This window comes from Tinamus guttatus, unplaced genomic scaffold (genome assembly GCF_059628265.1).
Source record: "Tinamus guttatus ecotype Peru unplaced genomic scaffold, ASM5962826v1 Tinamus_guttatus_pri_ptg000090l, whole genome shotgun sequence".
Lineage (NCBI taxonomy): Eukaryota > Metazoa > Chordata > Aves > Tinamiformes > Tinamidae > Tinamus > Tinamus guttatus.
The window spans coordinates 3380420-3401487 of record NW_028288624.1 but is presented as its reverse complement, the minus strand read 5'-3'; the positions used below and the strand labels follow the sequence as shown (position 1 = coordinate 3401487).

The following is a 21068-nucleotide window of genomic DNA, read 5'->3' as shown; positions in this document are numbered from 1 at the left end:
TTAGAATGATGATATTTTTGTGCTGGACTCATCAAAGTGTTTAATGGGAATCTTGCAGTCCTTAATTGAGATTCACTCAGTTGACATCCACTGCAGTTGTGTCTCTGCTGACAAAACCAGGCCTAATCCTGTGAGGTGCTGAGCAACCCTTTTGGAGCTTAGGATGCATCAGGTTTCTCTCCTTATGTATCAGGATGATGATTACGGCATGAAAATCTAGATAAGCAATGTGTTGCAAAATGTAACTGTTGGAGAGATGATGAGTGCAAGATTTTGTAAAACAATGCTCCCAAGTTTTGCTCCTAGTCTTGCTATCTAGCAAAGTCTTGGGAGGATCAGCTCTCTTCACTAGGAGTCTTACACATATAACTGGTTTGCAGTGGGGACAGCCAGGCTGTAGTGTGGGTGCAGAGATGTGATGAACTGAGCACACTGCCAGGAAAATGCTTGATAAGGGGAAAAGGTGCACTCTTAGCTCATGACCTCAACGTTGGACATCTGTTTCTTAGATGACTCAAAAATGTTTTGAGATCTTGGAATCTGAGTTAAGCATGGTGTCAACTACAACATAAGCACTACCTATGCATCTATTGTGTGTGTAAGCTGGATTTAGGGTGGATTTATATGTGTGCATATATGTTTATACGTCCTTGAATGCATGTCTAAGTCTGAATCAGACAAGGTCAATTGAATGTACAAGTAAACAAAAGTGGAGATTGCGCATGCACACATATATATATAGGCGTTAAGTATGTATGTGTGTACTTTGTATATTGAATACAAAGACTAAAATGCACTGGGGCACACAATACTTACTGTACTTTGCTTACAAGTCTAATACTGAGAAGAGAATTTGCTTTCTTCCACTGGCTTGTTTTCACGTATTAGAGAAATACACTAATCAAAATAATCTGACTTTTGAGCTCACTTCAGTATTTTCCAAGTTCTTTAGCCAGTTGTCAAGCTAGATAGTCTTTTCAACATTTGTAAATGGCTATTAAATGTCTGACAATTCTGGAATTGAAACATTTTTGAAAAAACAAAACCTTCTTTGGGTAAAATGCCATAGTCATTATTTATCATCTCTAACAAGGCTAATTTCATTATTGAATATATATATCTGAAGCCTGGGGTACAACTTCCATTGTTCAGATGTTTTATACACAAATAGGGATACCATAGAAAGGCATTATTGCCAATGAAGGTTAATTAATCTTAGTTCCCCTCAAAGTAGGCAGTAGGATATGTATTGACTCAAGATTATCGAATCTATACATGTAGAACACAGGTTGAGCAAATAAGCTTATATTTTATCTATATCCACATGTGAAGGTGTTCATGAGAAAGTTGAATCAAATTGCAGTTTATAACAAATTTGTTTTAAATCTCCTGTGGAAAATCTGGAGATGTTTCCACTGTGATCTTAATAAGAGCCTTTTTTCTATAATTTATTAAGAGAAAATGAATGCGGAAGTTCAGAAAAAGGTTAAATTCTGACACAATAGGAATATAAAACAAGTCCATACTATCCCAGTCATTTACCAGAGAGTCCTGGAGTCATGGAATTGTTACAGCAAGCCAGAATGCAAGTATTTATATATTCTGTATGATCCAAGGGTTTAAAATTGCTTTGGACTGTTGACTTCAGCAGAGATGAATGCCTGTGATCCAGGATCTTCCGTTGGTGCATAATGAACCTACGAATATCTTCTATTTACATCATTCCTGTTCGTTCCAGACGTTCCCAGAGCATTATGCCATACTCCTGCCACTGCCTGCTGCTTAGCGGGAAACAGCTACACTAACCAGAAGGCTTGCAGGGCCATTTGGATGGGTGCCGAAAAGCAAAAAGAAGAAAAGAGAAGGAGAGAGAGAGGAAAAAATAACGTTTTCTTCAACAAGCAGAAATAAAAAGAAATGATTTTATATGGATGGGAGAGATGAGTCCCATTTCCCACTGAAATTGTTCAGATAGATGCTATACCTCTGTCCCCATCCCAAAATATGTCCAGGCAGCGAGGAGAGTGGCAGGCCAATTACCCAAACACTGAGTAATGCTCGTCACCATTGGGCTGTAACACAGAGCAGGCAACGCAGCTTGCCTCAGGCACCAGCGTCATGAGGATGGAGAGAGAGATGAGCGAATCTGCCGGGATAACTGCCTATGGATAACTCGTTGCCTCTTTGCTACTGTTTGGACTATTTCTCAAGGTTGCTCACTCTGTCTTTTCCCTCTGCTCTCCATCCTCTCAATCCTATCCCTGTCCTGCTTCTTACTGCGGTGTCAAAGTCAGTGTCATCTTCAGTTGTATTTTTTTAATGGGGGATTTAAAAGAAGGAAAAAGCAACTCCGTTTTTTTTTTTTTTTTCAGGAATAGGACTTATATAGGGTCTCACAAAGATTCCTTTAGATTTATTGAATTTGTTTCCAGGTTTAAGTTAGCCACAAAGTACAGAAAAAGTCAGGTAAAAGGCTGTAGTATGTAAAACCTGGAAAACATCCAAATCCTTCAGACTCAGCCTTTTTCACTAACACCTTCCCAACCACTTCTAACTCCACATCCTTCAAGTGGAGTCTTAAGGATTTTGTCCTTAAGAGTAATGCTTAACTTTAAGCTTTGCTGAATGTGGCTATGAATCTAGCCTAGAGCTCCCTGAGTTAACACCCAAATCTCATGTATTTCTGTAAACTCTGAATATACGACATCATGTTGGGAAAGGCTTTGATCTTCAGTCCCAAATCATTTAAAAACAGTTGCAAATGTTATAACACATGCAGAAGGCACCTCTCAAAGTAAATACTGCCTTGGGCAGCAACTATTCGACAAGAAGCAGCAGCCTCCAAATGGTTTGAAATTATATTACTGGGCAGAGCAGATTAGAGCAAAGCAAGTGACAGGAGAGGTGAGGTTCCCAGCCATGAAATGGGATGATGCAAACTTGCAGTCAAGCACAAGGGAGGAAATAGAACATTTTTGGAAACTGCAGCTATTCCTTTCCAGACATCTGAGAACCAGAAGCCTCAGTGACACTGGCGCCCAAGACATGATGATGTGGACACCACATCCTGACTTTCATGATATTATCCTGGAGGAAGCAGCATCACAGTCACATAGGAAAGGAAACTGGTTTGTATTTCATACACTCTGGCTGCATTAGAGACATAAAGTGGGCTGGAATACTGTGTGTTATGAATTTCACAATGAAGTAAAAAGAGTCATCAAATCTACTTTTTTGCTAAGTTGAATGATGAATACAGTTCAGGATGCTCTGCTGCCTGAATTCCCATCCAGCATGAGTGGTTTGGAGCATCTATGTGTGTGTTATTATAAAGTCTTTGGTTGGTTGTAAAGGTAAGTGAATGGTCTTTTATCTGTAACACTGGCACAAAAGCTGGGATGAAATATTTAAGTACTGTATCTATAAATTACAAGAAATAATAAGTTTTCTACTCCCCATATAAGAATAAGGGATAGCTGGTACCTCAGAGACCTTAATTGCAAAGTTGATCTGTTAATGTCGGTAGAGAGAAGGAGAGAAGTTCCTAGCGTGTAGCAGGGAACTGGTGGCCTGTTCAAGTGCTCTCTTTCGTCTTTATTCCATAATGGTAGGAGCTTTTCTGCAAGATGATATGGGGATCTCCTTAGGGAAAGATGCCTCAGATTGGTCCCTTGATGGCATAGTTGTCACCAGGGACTTCAGTAATCCTCAGCCTAAGTGGACTGCTGAAACTTTATCTATCCAGGATGAAGGAAGAGCAGGATCACCAAGCTGAGCCATCTGGGGCATTAGAGAGGGGCCTGGCCCTTCCCTGATGCCTCGAGTGATGACTGCTCCCTGCTGCAGACCCTGGACGAGGTGATGGAGTCATGGGGCTCATTCTGCGGGATGTTTTCAGCAGAGGGTGAGAAGCGAGGGAAGTGGACCACCGCCAACAGCTCTGAAAATGAGAGGTATTTTACTCATTATCTGAATATAAATTGCCATTGCTGGTTTTGCCTAGCTTTATGAGGGTGCTCCCTTTTGCCTAGTAAAGATCTGGGAATGCATGTGAGTGGTGGAAGCTCATCTCTTTAAAAGCGCTCAGGGAGGGTATGCTTAGTTTTCTCAGGTTTCTAAGTGGAGATTGGAATTCAGTTCTTTATCAGGAAGGCCCATGGGTATATTAAATCCAGATATGTTTTTCTGCTGTTACCACCTGGCAGAAAGGTTACACTAGTTACATCAGATGTGCTTTCTCAAATTTTCCTGCTTCTTCTTACAAGTATGATACTTGTGTAAGGGAACTATTTTTACCAGTAGGCAGTGTTGCCTGTCTTATTCATGACTTACTGACCAACCAAGCAGGTGACAAAGGGACCCTCAGTGGAGATACAACATGGTGATAGAAATGGGCAGGTCCTAGCTTTATGAGATGAGAGACGAGCATGGCAGAAATGATCTGATGGGTAGATTTCTGTTACTGAAGAGCTCTGCATGTATCTGCATGCATGTGGGCAGTGAGTTGATGAGTGGGCTTTGTAGACTTCGCTCATGACTCTTGGCTTAGTATGAGCAATGAAAGTCTGCTACACTGTGCTAGTGTTGCCTACCTTTCTCCTAACGCTTAGCAGATGTGTTTTGGGATGTCTTCATAAGAGAGGAGAGGTGAAACAGATGTTGGCTTGGTAGAAAAGAGTAGAAAAGAAAGGAATGAGGTGAAGAGAGAGGGGGAGAGAAAGACCATGGTTATAATTCTAAAGAGGAGTCCATATTATTTAAAAAGTCTGTGCCCTGAGGGCAAATGCTGCAGGGTCCCTAAGCATCACCTCAAGCCCTGCAGTATCGCTTAGGCAAACTGAAGTGCTTTTTATTACTTCCCTGTGTTTAGTATTTTGTATTTTGTAGAGACTAAGGGTGCCTCTATACGGACAAGTTAAGGTGTGGGCCAGGCTGCTGCAGAAATGTACAGTGATGGGATTTTCCTGGAGAGCAGTCAGGTTGATTTTATCTCCATCCAAAAATAAATTGCCCAGAAGTGAAAATGGAAAAGTAATTGTTGTTAGAAAAGAAAATGATTGTCATGCTTGAAAGAGAGAAGTACAATAAAAATACACCATTAAAAGGAGAGGAAAGGAAAAGAAAAGGAAAAAAAAATGATGATGATTTTAAGGACAGGTTTTCTGACATTTTTCCACCAGATGCTTATATAGTTTGGAAATGAGCAACAGGGAATAAATATGGGATTTTGTTACATGATGCAACAAGATGTTATACTTCCTGGCCACATATAAAATGAATTTATAATGGAAACATGCCAGAAATGCCTGAGGGTAACACTAGCCATGGCAGAACTCTGAGTCTTTTTTTTTTTCCAAGCACTGAATAATGGGACTGAATGTCATTTATCTTAAAACAACTCCAGGACGAGTGGCTAGAGAGTGAGATCAAAGCCGCATAGGGTACATCAGGAAAAAGTTACTGTGTAATTGGATCTCATACACGCATACATACACATGATCCCCTCTTACATACACTAAGTGAACTATCTAGGTTATTACATGCAAGGGACGCCAGTGATGACATCATGAAACTAGTACTGTTACAATGAATAATTGTAGTATTTTCTTTTGTTCTAGTTGTTCTTATTCTTGTTTTCTTCCACTATGTGCTTCTGGCTAACTGGAAACATTTCACGTGATTTGCGATGGATAGCTTTAATGCCCACTGGACAAAGGGAACACATAAACCTTGGTTCTTTTTGACCTTAAGGCTATGGGACAGATTTACAAAACATCTAAGCACGGGGTTACTGAGTCTCTACCAAGGTCGCAGAAACCTGTACAAAGACTCCCATTGATTTCCTTAAGCTTTATATTCAGCTGAAAAGACCAGGGAAATCAGAGAAGCCTGTTTGTTAGTGCACAGCATGGGAAAGACTGGCTAGTCTTGTAATGCACTTTCCATAGCCAAATTGACTTGAACCTGGAATTTGGCATCTCAGAGGCCTGAGATAGTGCTCTGTGGCGGGTGAAGAAGGGACATGGAGGGAGAGGCGCAGATTCAGGTGCATGTTACAACAGTGTCAGCTCCTTGTGACACAAGCAGTGCTTTGCACCTCAAGTGGATGACTGGAAAAAATGCCATGGGGGACTAAACTAAGAGACTTGAAATACTTCAGCGCCTTACTTAATGATGTTTGCCTTAGTGTCAGCTCTTCCACACTGTTCCACATATGCTTTCCTAACCACAACGCTATCCAAAGCCTCCATCTCGGTTAACATTTCATCATTCACACTCCAGGAATTATTGCTTCCTCTAGACATGCTGACAAAGCTCATTGTTTATTGCTCACAGCGTGTCAGAAATGCTGGTTTTGCTTTGGCCTGCACGATGTTTGGAAAGCCACGTGGTTTTTCTCTGAAGTCGGCTCCATCCTCGCCGTGCCAGCCTCAGCGGCTGCACTCTCACACAGCCAGAATGCCGGATCCTGTCTCCGATGAGGCAGAGCAGAGCACCTGGGATGCAGTGCAGGACAATGTCAGCTTGAGGCTGACCAAACAACTCTGGTTTTGTATAATCCAGGCCAAATTCTTCCTAGCAGTCACATTCATGGCCTTTCTAGCAGAGAGGGCTGGTGCTACCTTGCTGTTGCTCCCCTCCAAGCCCACAGATAAAGGCAGAGCCAGGGAGGAGGGGTGATCTGGGCATGCCTTGTGCAAGTGCCCACCACACCGCCTCCCTACCCCAGCATCACCTCCCACACACATCCCCTGCGGATGGTGCTTCTTTCCTGCAGGAATATTGGATGAGGCATAGCTGCAGGGAAGCCTGAATTCAGCACTTGCATGCTAACTTTCCTCTACCGTGCCCAAATGGCAGCCTGACAGGATCTTAGGAGCTGGTCTTTAGGACTGAAGAGAGGTGGGAAGAAGAGAGATAAAATGGAGGAGTTCTAAGAAGCAAAAAGAGAAGTGAGAAGTGAGTGTGTATTTATTACTGACAGTTATACTACAGCATATAGTATACTACAATATATATAGCATACTACTCCCCTCTCACCCCCATTATGCTATGGGTGTAGCAAAGTTATGAGGGTCAGAACGATCCACATGAAAAATGAGTCCAAAATATGTGCACTACTACCTCTGAGAAAAAAAGCCCTGATCTTACATAAACGGTCCTGTGTATTGGTCTGACTTGCTCAGCAAACCCTGGGAAAATCGATCAGATCCACATCCATTAGGTCGCACAGAGCTGATGTCTTTCAATGCCCAGCTCAAGGTAATGAAGGCCTGATTTTTGAGGAAGCTGAATATCTTTAACCACCACTGAAGCCTCCTCTCCTCCTCTGTAGGTAAATGCACAAAAAGGAAAATCAGTAATGATTTGTCTACTCTCAGCAAGACCTCAAGCTCTGGGTCATTTCTGCCTCTGAATATGAGACCTCTGGAATCCCAAAAAGAAGACACTCAAATAAATTGGGTCTTTAACTTTGTATGTTTTAAATCTGCCAGTTCCCCTGCCTCTCCATCCAGAAAGGAGGGTAACACCTTAACCCATCAGTGAGACATCTTGATACCTCAGCCACAAATGTTAAACACTTCAAGGCCTTTGAACAGAAAGTAGTCAGTGAAATGCAGATCATTATCATTAATTACTCTGCTTCATATGCCAGAATATGTATTTCTCTTTATGTCACTGACATCTAAACAAACTAACACAGGAGATACAAAACTATGCCCTGTGTAGTGTTACCCCTAGCTCCATGACTGTCCCCTGCTTTCAGTCTCGGAGTGAGGGCTGAGCTTTTGATGAAGGCTCAGTTTATGTCTTGCATGGAAAAACCAACATCCCTGTCTGAGAAGGAGGTCAGCTGCATGGTGTGGCCAGACAGCGCGGCTGGGATGGGTGTGAGAGCCACGCGCCAGCCACCCATCCAGACACAGTGGTGCTTGCGTCTTGGGGTTGGCCATCAGCAACACATGGGAGGAAAGGCACGAGTGACACAGCTGGAAGTCCCTCTGCATCCAGGGATGTCTGTCAAGCCTGGTGAGATCTCCCACATTAACCTTTAGGTGCCCACCAGTGTGCGGCCTCAGAGGGGCTGACTGTGCTCCACTTGAGGGAGGGAGCAAGGGAAGGTGGCAGGTTTGTTAGCACTGGGAAAACAGCAAGCAGTGGGAACCATTTTCCAGGAAGCTCCCAGTGCTGATGATGGCAGCTTGGCCATGAAGGCTGTAAGCAGATGTGCTCTATGGGGAGAGCTGCCTGCCGCTGCTCCCCACCAGCACCGCTGTTTATCTCATTTTACAGCCTTTGCCCAGCAAACCTCTGCTTACGTGACCTGCCTCTTGGAGCTTGTTATCCCACATTTTATTTGCATCACTCTGGATATGTCCAGGTGATTAAACAAAAGACATCTTTTTTATTATTGTTGTTGTTGTTACCGTGCAATTGCTATGTCCTTTATTATGGCTTTGCTTTTCCTGTGAGGAATAATCTCTGGAAACTTGGATAGGATCCTTTGGCTCACATTAGAAAAGGTAATAAAGTCATGGGAATCCAAAATGCTTCTGTTGTTTGTCACCAGCCATCTATTCCCTTCTTGAAATATGTGCTCCTCTGTTCTAATTTGCTTCCTGACTTAGGGAAAGTTTCCTCCAACCGACCCTGTCAGTTTTCCTCTTGTCTGAAGGACCTTGGTGTTTGCGAGACAGTGTGACCCAGTGCTCAGAGGGCTCCACAGCCCTGGCTGCTGCTCCCTATCACACATCTGACTCCCTGCACAATTACAGGGAAGTCACTGATTTCCTCATCTCTCCAGGTTCTCCATCTGTCTCCTTATGATATAATATTTGCTCACCTTCTTAAAGCATTCTAAATCTCTGTAGGAATGCATCATAAAAGTGCATTAATATTATTGCTATTCTCTGTTGTGTAACTTTGCAAAATGGCTTATGTAAGGCAGGCTGCCTTGTCCCTACTCTGACCCCCAGCCTCTGCTGTGGTCTCCTCCCGGGTCTGAAGTAATTCAGAGACAACTTCCCGGGATCTTCCCCAGACTCCTCTCCAGATCTTGGGGAATAACTACTAAATTCCTCCTTTCCTCCTACTTTGGCCCAGTAGTCATCATCTCTGAACTCCAGGGGTCCTGTTGCTTTTTTCGCTGCTCACTGCAGCGAAATGCTCTTGCATTTGAGTCCCAAAATATATTTTCAGAGGCTCCAGAAAGACTCTTATGGTCTAAAAGTTGCCTTACTCAACATCTTTAGAAGGGCCTGATTAAAAAACATAAACAAAAACAGAGCTTTGGCAGTTTTCTATAAACCTAGACATTTCCTTATAGCTATGACATGACTTTGAGCGTGAGGACATTTGTAACTTTTTATCCCCATGCTTTCTCCGACTCAATTTTCACAAGCCACATATGACCATATGACCACATATTCATACGACCACATGAGTGGTCAGGTAGTAAAAACCAAAGTAATACCTATTCACACAGAAGTCTACGTGTTGGGAAGATTAAAGCTCTAAATTAGGATGACTTAGCCAAAATGCTGCTGGTGGTGACCTGTTTTCTCTGTCCCAAGATTTTCCTGTTCAATATATGCACTTAAAGTTCTTACAGCTTTTATTTTCTTTCATGCCCAAACATTTATTTTCACTGAGACAAAAGCACACTGTCAGAAGAGCAGCTAGCTGATCTAGCAACAGCACATGGTGGTAATAGCAATCTCCATTGAACAGGTTGGCGGTAGTAATCCAAAGTGAATAAATGCTTGAGGTTCTTCCACGGTCTTGTTCCTCTAAATTTTCTGAAGAACTATCTCATTCTGGTATTGGTCAGCATCCTGGCCATTTGATGGGAAACAGCTGCCATGTTTTATGCCAGAGGTGACTGCATTTCAGTGACAAGCAAATGCATTCCTGCAACATATGTCCATATGTCCATATGTCCACATGTCCAGATCCTGATTTCATGCTCATTAGCAACATTTTTTTAAATGGCTCCAGTGGACTTTAATGGTGCAGCTCCAGCCTGACCCCAGTGTAGAAGACAGTTGAGCCCATTCCACTGTTTCTGGCATACACAGTGTCAAGTAATTGCCTTAAAATAATGTCTCCATGCATTATGTGATCCTGTTAAGTCCTGTCTCACCCAGACTCTCTCTCTCGCAGCCAATTATTTAGATCAGAAACAGTGACTAACAGTGGCAATTTGTAGAAAACATGCTGTTCCCAAGTGACCATCAGTAAATTGCTTATGGCTGACATTATAATGAATGTTCTCCAAAGAGGAATAGTTGAAAGGCCACTATGCTCAGCACAGATCAAATTTAAAACCAAACAAGCCACCTGGCACATACCACTGATATCAGCAAATGCCATTTGTTCTGGCTACTACTTGCCTCCGTTCTCAGGCATATCTGTTAGGAACAGCATCAAGCAACAACCATATATTTGTTTACAAATACGAAATCTGACTTAAATCACCTCAATAATGTGTCCTTAAAAACTTGATGGACAAAATGTTTAAAATACACATGCACTATAGGGAGCAGTTATGTACTACTCAGGATATGGATCATAGGACTTAGTAGATCTTTTCCATCTCTGAATTTTCTGAGCCATGGAATGGATGGAATTTCTTAGTATTGAAAAAAGAGAGGTGCAAGTTTAAAAAGACTGGAGAAAGCTGCAGTATAAAATCTTTCTGCTATAAAAAATGCAGTCTAGGTTTTTATAGCTCTTCCTGGGAGACTCCTGTGAACCAAACAGCAACTAAATCAAATAAACATCTCTGAAGTAAATCCATCTTCTCTTAAGCTTTGGAAAGTTAAAACAACAATAATTTATTGAATTGCCTTTTATGGTTATACCTGCAGATGCCTTTTGAATTTGATAGCAAAAATATTTAAACTCACAGTGTTTCCCAAACCAGCTAAATTCATTATATCACCTGTGCCAGTTGCTATATCTGTAATGGAGTAAATAGTGGCCTTCACTGTTTGCTGTTCATGGGACCATGGTTAAGAGCAAGCTTAGTCTGTCTCCAGGGACATGCACCTTACTGGCACCAGAAATGTTATTTATGCCAACTGAAATCAGTGCAGGCTTTTCATACTCTCATGGCCTTTCTGGTTTGGAATTGCTGGTGTAGAGGAGGCACTTAGGGACACGGTTTCGTGGGCATTGTGGTGATGGGTTTACGGTTGGACTCGATGATCTTGAAGGTCTTTTCCTTAATGTTTCTGTGATTTCTCCCGCTCTGCCCTCACTCCGCCACGTGTTAGCAACTCTGAGGCTAGATCAGCAACTGCCCGCACGTTGCAGGGTACATGTTAGGAAAGGGTTCAGCAGATTCCGATGTGATCTGGGAGGTGGAAATGGCCATGTGGGCAGGAGGCGCTCGGCAGGCCCATGAGTAAATGGTTTGGGAGTCATGAATTTGGGCACATTTCTTTCGGATCTGGTGAGGAGCTGGTGCGTTCCTGAGGGATTCATTAGCAGCGTAGGTGCTTGCTTTACAGCAGCATCTTTCTCCAGGCTTTATGAACCCATCTTGGCACCATTTTTTTTTGCATATATTCATTTTTTTCACACCTCCCTTCAGTGCCAGGAGATTTAGGCCACGGGTGTTTTTACCCATCATCCGCCAAGGCCTGTATCAAGCTCCCATTAGCTCCCCCTCTCCCTCCGCGAGTGGCAGACCGCTTAAGTTATAGGTAATTTGAAGGAGCGTTTTCCCCCCACCACATTTTTCAAAGTATTTTGAAATTTCCGTTAATTATCGTACCACGTTAAGCTTCACAAAGAAAAAGGCTGTCGACAAAACTTCTGACATTTTCGCTTTTTCGCTTAACTCCCCACCCGCCCCAACCAAGGCCGCGCGGTCCCTTTAAGAGACGCCGTGGAGGGGGCGGGGGGCGAGGAGGCCGCGGTAGCCTAGCAACTGCTTGACATTCGTGACCGGAAGTGATCGGCGGGGGTCAGGGGCCGTCGGTGGCGGCGGTTGAAGATGGCGGCGGCGCCGCTCCCGCCGCGGCGGCGCCCGCGCTCAGGTGAGGGGCAGCGGGGAGCCCCGCGCCGCCGGCGGAGGGACGGCCCGGTAGCCGCCCTCCTTCCGCCGCTGGCCCTGGCGCGGCTTCGCGGCCTGCTGCACGGCGGGCCTTCGCCGGCGCCGCGGGGCTCCGCAGGCGGCGAGGCTGAACTGCCAGAGGGCTGCAAGCCGCGGCGATGCCCGCGGAAGAGGCGCGGGCGGAGAGAGCCTGAGCGCGCCGGGGGCGGGCGCGGCGCCGGGTGTTGCGCCCCTCGCGAGGGGCAGGCACGGCGGGGCCTTGTGAGCGCCGAGGCTCCCTGTCCCGCAGCGGGGAGGTGGGTGGAAAGGAAGATGCACAAAACCCCAAAAGCAGCGTCAGTTGTTACGACTCAAACATGAACAAAAATGAGTCAGGCCTCGCATAGGCACGCTGGGTTGGTGCCTCTGCCGTGGGAGCGGGCCTGCAGCCTGGCAGCGCTGCTCGGTTGGCCGCCTGGCAGCGGGAGACCTTTGGGCTGAGCGGGTGGTCTCCTGCACGAGAAGCCCAGGAGAGGTGTCAGAGCGCGTGACTTGCCACGGCCAAGCCAATAGGATCGGTTTGTTAGTGGGAAGCTGTGCACTGAATGTAAATGCTAGAATTAAACTACCTGTGCAACTTTGCATTGCTACTTATGTGTATTCATTATGATACACTACTTGATTATAATATTCTTTCTTTGTGTGTGGTTTCGTTTTGTTTTAAACACTGCTTGTGTTAGTACCCTGAATGAGCCCTACTCACATAATGAGCAGCTACTCAGTATTTTGCTTATTAATTGCTAAATGTCCCCATAGTAGCTGTGTCTTGTTTTGAGGGCACCACCCACTTCCTGCTTTGGACCCTTCATTCATATTTGATACTGCATTGCATAGATGTTTCTCAAGCACAAACTAATTCTGCTGTAACACTGAGAAATTAAGAGATAGTCCTTTTTTCCTGTTCTTCTTTACACGTGGGGAAGCTTGCGATAAAAGGAGGAAAATGGAACCATGTCTTAAACTGAACACAAAGATCCAAAGCTTGTTGCCTTGCCTGACTTCTCAATGAGATTTTATGATGTGATCTAAAACTCTGAATCTAAAGCTTGCCTGGCAGCTGAGCTATCTAGTGCTCTTCAGCAAATTGGGGTGCAGTTCAGCAGTACATATACGTAGTTTGCCTGTGCATGGACTGTGATTGCAAAGCAGTTTTGGGGGGATGGTTTTCTGTCACATGGAAGCTATTCTAACTAGTGTTTGATCTAATATGAAGGAAATCTGCTTTTCCTTCTGTGCTAATTTAAGGCAGCTGTGGATTAAGTGTCATGTGAAACTGTAAACCAAGAACCTAAACTTCAAACTGATAATTCAGAAAATGAGTACTGTGCTTGAAACTTCTGAAAAGTTTGCATTAAAAATGAAACAAAATAGGCAGCCATATGAATGGAATTTGTGGTAAAAGTGATTTAAAATCTCAGGAGGATTTTCCTATCTTTCCAGAGACTTGTTTCAACATTTATTCCTTGCTTAAAGTGCTGCTGCAGAAGGGAAACTTATTGCAAAGAGGCTGGTCCACCCTGGATCCGTGGTGAGATTCCCATCTGGAGTGGAAGTAAGACAAGGCCAAGCTGAAGTTGCACACAAACTTTGATTCTGGTATGTTCTACCCTTTTAGTCATTACAATGAGTATTGCTTTCATGATGTTTCTTGCTCATAAAGCAATCTGAAAAGAAAATTAGTATTAGAAAATAGTGTTGCTACGAGACACTAACTTTACATCCTTGTGGGTTTTTAGCAGTGTTGAAGTTCCTGGATTTGTCAGATCCTTTTTCCACTAGCTCAAGTGGAAGACTCATATGTTTAATCTTTTCCGGCAGAGTGTCTGTTCTTCAGCCGCTATTTCTAATCTTACCGAACTATATTCTTTCTCACCTTAATTCAGGTGCAAGTCTGCTTTCCCTTCTGCTGGCTTCCTATGATTCTGTCTTGGACTTATCCCTGTGAGCTCCCTGTAAAGTTTCTACTTCCTGATCTTTGTTTAGGCGAAGATTTTGTTTTGGTCTTTGTTTAGGTATTATGAACACCATATAAAATAAATGGTGCCTGGGATAGGCTTTTTACAATAGGATTGTCATAACATTGCCAGTTTTAATTTTATCAAGGACAGAGCTATTTTCTTGATACTAAAACTAGGTTGAAATTCATAGGCAAGGCAATATATTTTAAGAACATATCTTCATACAGAAATTAATTAAACATTGCTCTGTATACATGAGAAATCTTTAAAGTCTGACGTATTCTTTTATACTTAAATTTCTGATTCAAGGATTTGTCTCAATTTTGAATAAATAGAAAAGAGGTATGTTAATAATAAAAGGTATTCTATACATAGTTACACTGTTTTCAATGCCGTTTAATTAAAAGCCATGGTAAGTTTGGAACTAAGTTACTGTGGCTCAGCTAAAGCTGTTTTAACACTATTCATTGTTTTGCTATAATAAACTTGGTTTACTTTTTAAAAATTATTATTAAGAGGTCTTGCATTTTGAAAACTGTGGGAGTCATTGGGTTGATATTGAAAGGACACTTGCGGTCACAGAATCAGAGAATTACGCAGAATGGTTAATGTTGAAAGAGACCTCTAGAGATGATCTAGTCCAACTCACCCTGCTCAAGTAGGGACACCTAGAATGTGTGGCACAGGGTGGCATCCAGATGGGTTTTGAAGATCTCCAGAGAAGGAGACTCCACAACCTCTCTGGGTCCTTTCTTGAGTTTGTGAAAATTTGTTTGCCTTTAATCCAGTGGATGTTTTTTCCCCACCCTTCTCCTGCCCCTTCCCTTCCCCTCTGAGATTTCTTGAAACAATACTCCCCACCTTTGTTGCTTTTAAATGTGTTTTTTCCAAGAGTATTCTTTAAGTGATATTAAAGAGTGCTAATACTCTTAAGGGATTTTTGGTTATGTCTTGTTAGAAGCCTGGTATTTGTGTTATTTTAGATGTTGAGGGAGCAGATATAACTTTCATTCTGGTGTATCTCAAAGATGCTGCTTAATCCCTTGACTACTTTCTAATTGATTTTTTTTTTTGGTGTTTTGAAGGCACCAGGCACTCGTAACTTTATGGTTACAAGAAAATCTCCTTCTATTTGCTCTTCTCTCCTGATGGTGGCATTAGAGGTGCCACAGAGTCTAAATGAATAGACTGCCCGATGGGACTTGATTAAGCACTTGTGTGGCTCACCACACATTGCTTGTAGAAGAGAACTAAGTTTACTTAAAGACTACTTATGTCTTTTCTAAAAATTAGTGCTTGAATCATGGAAGTGTTCTCAGTAAATTACTCTCTTCTCGCATACTGGTTGTTCCTGTTTGTTTAAATGTAGGGATAATTGATTTTGCTTGGTCAGAATCTGTATTTTTCTGGTGTATGAGAACAAATGTCTTAAATGCTCAGGGGCTGCATTGCTGTTATCTAGCATTGGATTAGCAGTGGTGAAATGGTTCTTTCGTAAGTTCTCTGTAGTTAGGGCAGTTTTCCAGTGATGTTTGAGTTTGAAGTCCGTTTTTCCTGTAAAGATAAATGTTTGCTTCTGATTGAGTTGGCCAGTTGTCAAAGGAAGCTTAATTGGTAAATGACAGAGTAACTTTCTTCTTGGGCGCTTTTCTCCTCTAGTCTCTTTCTGACCGTGTTAAATTGGGAATGGTTGTAACTGATCAAAATTTGACTTGCTGTTCAAAGTAACTGGATTTTTTTTTGGTGGTGATATATATGAAATTATACACATACACATCTGGGGCTTGTCTGTGTGTTTGTTTGTTTGTTTGTTTCCTTTTTTTGCATAGTCACTTTGGTCATAATTCTGTCCAGATAAAAACATTAATTGGGACCTAACAGAAAAAGTATGACTTGTGACTCTTCATATCTATTAGGAATGCTGTCTGCTTTTTGAAGGTAAAAGTGTAACTGTCTTGCTGCATATGAGAGTCAGCTGAAACACCTCCTGTGGCCAGTGATGCACTTTTAGAGCAGCAATAAAATGTGGATAATTCAACTTGATTTGTTTTTGGAGAGACAAGATTAGTGGATGAGAGATTTAAAAACTTTTCCCTCCAATAGTTTACTTATTTATAGCTATTAATTCCACATTGCTTGGTAGTTTTGCTCTTAGATTTCACTATGGTTACTCATATCTAGTATTAGTATTGATTTTAACATTGTTTTTCCGCATTATCCACACAAACAATGAACTGATAACCTATTAACATGGCATGTTTGAATTCAGAAGATATTTGCATATCTTGCAAATTGTCCAATGGCTGTTTCATCTTGAAACATTTAGAAATCCATTTTAGTTTCTTGTAATTATAATGTTTGAGAGAGCAGTCTAAACTTAGGACAGCACTTTGGCAGTGATATGTTTGTTTTTCTAAACTAAGCAGAGTTTCTGTGGTTAAATTTTCCTTTCATTTATAAATATAGATTTTAATCAGTGTAGGCCAAACTTTTCCAACCATGTTTAAAATTAGCTCAAGCCATATTTAAAAATATATGTTCTCCTAGTATGATCTGACTTATGTAGAAAATAATGTGTGCATAAATTAAGAATTTTGGGGGTTGCTTAATGCTTTTAAATTGTTTTTACAATTTGTTTGCAAAAAGAAAAGTTTTGAGTGACTCAGATATGACTTAATGCTAGTATTCTTTTTGTAAGAAATGCCAGTAGTAACAATTCATGCTGTGCTTCTGGAATTTGAAAAGTAGCTTTTAAAAAAGAAGCTATAAATTGCACTCACAAAACAGCTAAGTGACTTCAACATCAAAAAACCCCCTGCTGTTGTTCCAAATTTCAATGCAAGCATCTTGCTGGAGATCACTTATGTTTGCATTGCTCATCTTATGTGTCTTTAGGCAGGACATGTTTACTTTTTTGCTGTTGGAAGTCTGAAGTCATAAACAAATGTATAGTAAGCATTAAACTTTGTGTAAAAGAATATTCAGTTATGTATATACAGAAGTAGAGATAGGAAAGAATCTGATGCTAAAATTAATGTATCAAGTGGTTATTACAACTCCCAGAATTACTGCTGAAAGTTTGGTTGTTCTGACCCTTTTTAAAAAGCTATTAAAAAAGCCTGTTACTAGCATTACTATTTTCTTGTTCTTACCCAAATGCAAGAGAAAAGGTCTTCGCTGTACCCAAAAGCTTAACAAGTTGGCACAGTGTTCAGAAATCAAGGAAGTCAATCTGTTAGCAAGACCCTTCAGCGAAAAATTGGATGAGTAGTATAAATCTCTGTTATGGGGAATGCAGTATATTTTTACATGAGATGTGCTGGTTAACTTTGACCCACTGTCTCTTTAGTGAAAGTGATGTAGAAGGGTCAGTCATGGAAATGTGAGAAGTCTGACATATTTTTTCAAATGCATTATTTTGTGAGGCCTCGGTGTCCTTTGAGTTTTAGTTATCAGTCTTAAAGAAATCATGTCACTATTTAGGTGTGTTTTCCATTTGCTATCACGATTACAAGGTTGTGACTGTATTTTTGCAGTCTTAACTACTGGAATAAATATTGTTTTGGCAAAGCTAATACATTCACTATTGCCTACTATTGCTGTACTATTATCAACGGTAAAGCTTACGACTTTTATTGCTATAGCTTGTATTATTACAGTGAATCATTTGGCTAAACTTGAGCAAATTGCTCTGGATTTCACTCACTTGATTTTTCTCCTTAGCAGAGCTAATTCTTACTCCAAGTTTGTGTTGTGCTTTTCAAGCATCCAGCTTGCTGTATCACTGTTAGGCATTTTGTGTACGTTAATGAGAAAGTTGCTTTCCTGGTGAATTAAAGCCAGTAAACCATGTTGACTACAGGCTGATGTATAGAGGTTAACACTTTTCGTAATGGGTCACATATCAAACTGTCTCCTTCTCTGACTTTGGCAAGAACTTGGAACTTATTCCTTGTTCTGCCATGCAGATTTTTGGAACTGTTTTTGTATCAGCTGGAGTCTGGGGCCATGTGCTCCAGGAAAGCCATCACCGTATCCTCTTACCAAACCGAGGAAAACTACAAAAGCTTTCTCAAAATAAGTAAAAGAAATATTTCCTCTCAGGTCTCTCTGAGTAAGTCCTTTTTTTTTTAAAAAAAAAAAAAAAACAAAAAAACAAACTTTTTTCCAACTTCTCTTTAGTGGAAACCTTTTTTCTCTTGAATACAACATTTCAGAAAGTGAGGTGAGGTGACAGACTGATGACCAAGTTACTGAGCATTCTGTAGAGTGTGGTAAGGCTAATCATTTCCTTTTGGCCTCCTGCATAGAGAGCAGCTTTCGTTTTTTCCTCTGGAGTTTGAAAACACTGCTAAATATGTCAAATTAATCATGGAATTTCCTTAAAAAGAAAACAGTATTAGCCATCTCCTGCAGTGTTGCACGTCCAGTTCACTAGACTTGTCGTTATGACAAGTAAAAGTGATGCATTGCCAGTGAGCTGCTAGTGTGCAGTTCATCATCAGATAGGAGAAACCATTAATGTTCTGGGTATGGGCATGCGTTTCACATGTGGAAAGGGAGCCGGAGTTGGCCTGGTTTAATCTCTTAAATGAATGCAGGCTGTCTAGGAAGATGGAATGTAATGTTCTGGATGTGTTTGATCTCTCTAAAGTTTGGGGTAGACTGCTTCAAGAAAGGATCAGTCTGACTGCATTATGGGCTGTCTCCAGGAGATGGATAGATTTTACACCATGGTTTCCTAAGAAAAATACTTGTTTGTCAGTCTGATTTATAAGAAGTGTTTTGCAGACTCATCTATTTCTAACTATTGAAAGTGACAAAAGGAGTGTCTCTCAAAATTACGGCTTTGCTAGAGAAGACTGCTGTTTTATTAGGAACATCAAGTTTAAATTTTCCACTTGGATATCAAGTTTTTAATAAAACCCTCAAAATTATCCACTGTTTCCAGTGCTTGCACTGGTACAGTATTCATTGCAAAACGGTCACTTCATTATTTTGTCATGAATGGTTTTATCATTAGATGCCAATTTTCCAAATTTACTTAAAATAGTCATTTATGCAAGAACATTCTCAACTGAAAGTTTTCCTGCTTATGTTGTATTCAAGGTAGGCATTGTACTCACTGTATGTCAATTCTGCTCCGAAGGAAGCATCCTGCTCCGAGAAAGCATCCTGCTTTCCTCAACATTGACAAACAGTTGGTTTTGAACCTCTGCTAGATGCTGTAGCCCAATCACACATCCAGTTTAGATTCTGTCAGTGAAGAAAAGAACTATGTGTTTATCTTGTCTGCCAGCCTAATAGTTCTTGAGTGGCAAATACATGCAAAAATGTCAGAGCTATTTTTTATGTGTTCTTGTTACAGTAGGTCATTGAAGGACCTTGAGAGATGACTGCTCTCAAAAATCAAGACAAGAGATCTCTGGGTATGATAGCAGAAATTAAATGTAGACAGGAACAAATGTGGCTTGAGTAGTCACAACAGGGATGTTGCTAAAATAGTTGTTGATAATACAGGATTATGTATTATCTTTGGTCTAAATGGAGAATAGCAAAAATCGTTTTTTTTCCCCTAAAATAATCACAGTAGCACGCACAGCACCCTTGTGCAATAAAATATATTTGAAAATACACTAATACCAGTTATTTTCAATTAATAAAAGAACATTAGCATTATGAAAAATGTATATTTGGTAAGCTTTCAATGTTAGTCACGTTTTAATGAGGTCATCTTATGGTTTTCCTTCTCTCTGTCTTTGCAGCTTGGCAGACTATCACTTCCTTGTACAGCAGCATTATATCCCTGAAGAAAAACCTACATGAAAGGTAATATTAGGAAAGCTTCAAGCTGTCTAAAGTTTTACTTGTTGCATGCAGTCCAAGGACATTCAGATACCTGTTCTTTCATGTAGGCAGTGATAAATAGAGGTGGTAAATCTGACTTTTCTGCAGATTTATTTCAGGCATCCATATCTTTGGTGAAGATCCTTGGGCATCCATAAAAGCCTATTAAGCAAACTAGCATTGCAGATTTTGCCAATAACTTTGATATCTTAAGGAACAGAGAGGATGGAATTAAGCTTGCTTTCAGAACTCGAGTTTGTATTGGTGAGCAGAGTGTGAAAATGAGTTGCCTGCCAGTGCCATTTGTCCTCCCTTTTCTTCTCCATGCTCATCACACAGATGTTCAAGGTGTTGGAAGAGGAAACAAAAATCATGTTACACAAGGTTTCCATGTCCATCATCTCCCTGAAACTTGGATTGCAGGGTTGGCTGAGGAACACACTTTTAGGAGAGGCTTTTCTTGAACTGTAGAAACACAGCAGTGATTCACACATGTACAATAAGCATGTGTTTACATTTCAAAACACTTTTTTGTATTTCAGTGTTAGATATTCTGTAGATACAGTATTAGCACACACGATCATGTTTACCAGAAGTGTCACACAATGCAACATGCATGATGAAGTGCCCAGCACTGAAAGATATGCTATGAAATATTTTTGTTCAGGAATTCGCTTTTATTTAGTTACATATACTGCAGAATATTTTAAAGATTTTCAGAGGTACTGAAAACTGATCTAACCTGGAGAAGTATAATATTTTAATGAGTTCTTATAGAATAACACAGGGAGGAGAAATGTTCATCAGCTGTTTGTTCTTCATTTGAAGATTGCTATTACTGTTGTAGCTTTTCAGACATTTAGCTAAGTGTTTGCAACCTTTATAGGCTGTCTTTAGAGCAAGTAACTTTGTTTTGCCTCAGTATCTTGTAGAGATGCAGTGTCTCAGAACTTTTTGCTAGTGGGGCAGTAGTTCTTTTCCACGTGACAGATGTAATTCCACAGCTCTTAAGAAGTTGGGATGCAGTGTTAATATGGAGAAGTGGACCCGCTAAAGAGTGGAATCAGTTTTTTTTAAGGCTTAAATACTGATATGCCTTGAGAAGGGTTTTGCTATTGATTCTGCCACTTTCAGCATCTTGAATGGTTTTAACATTCAGA

The 21068-nt window shown here is 41.2% G+C and overlaps 1 protein-coding gene across 1 annotated transcript in view; it reads left to right on the top strand.

The window, feature by feature from the left end:
* Nucleotides 1-13543: 13543 nt before the first annotated feature.
* The window catches only part of LCLAT1 (lysocardiolipin acyltransferase 1), a 100204-nt gene continuing 92679 nt past the window's right edge, over nt 13544-21068 (top strand). Inside the window, exon 1 of the mRNA XM_088520561.1 lies at nt 13544-13699. The gene's annotated coding sequence lies outside the window, so the exon portion shown is untranslated. The remainder of the gene's footprint in view (nt 13700-21068) is intronic.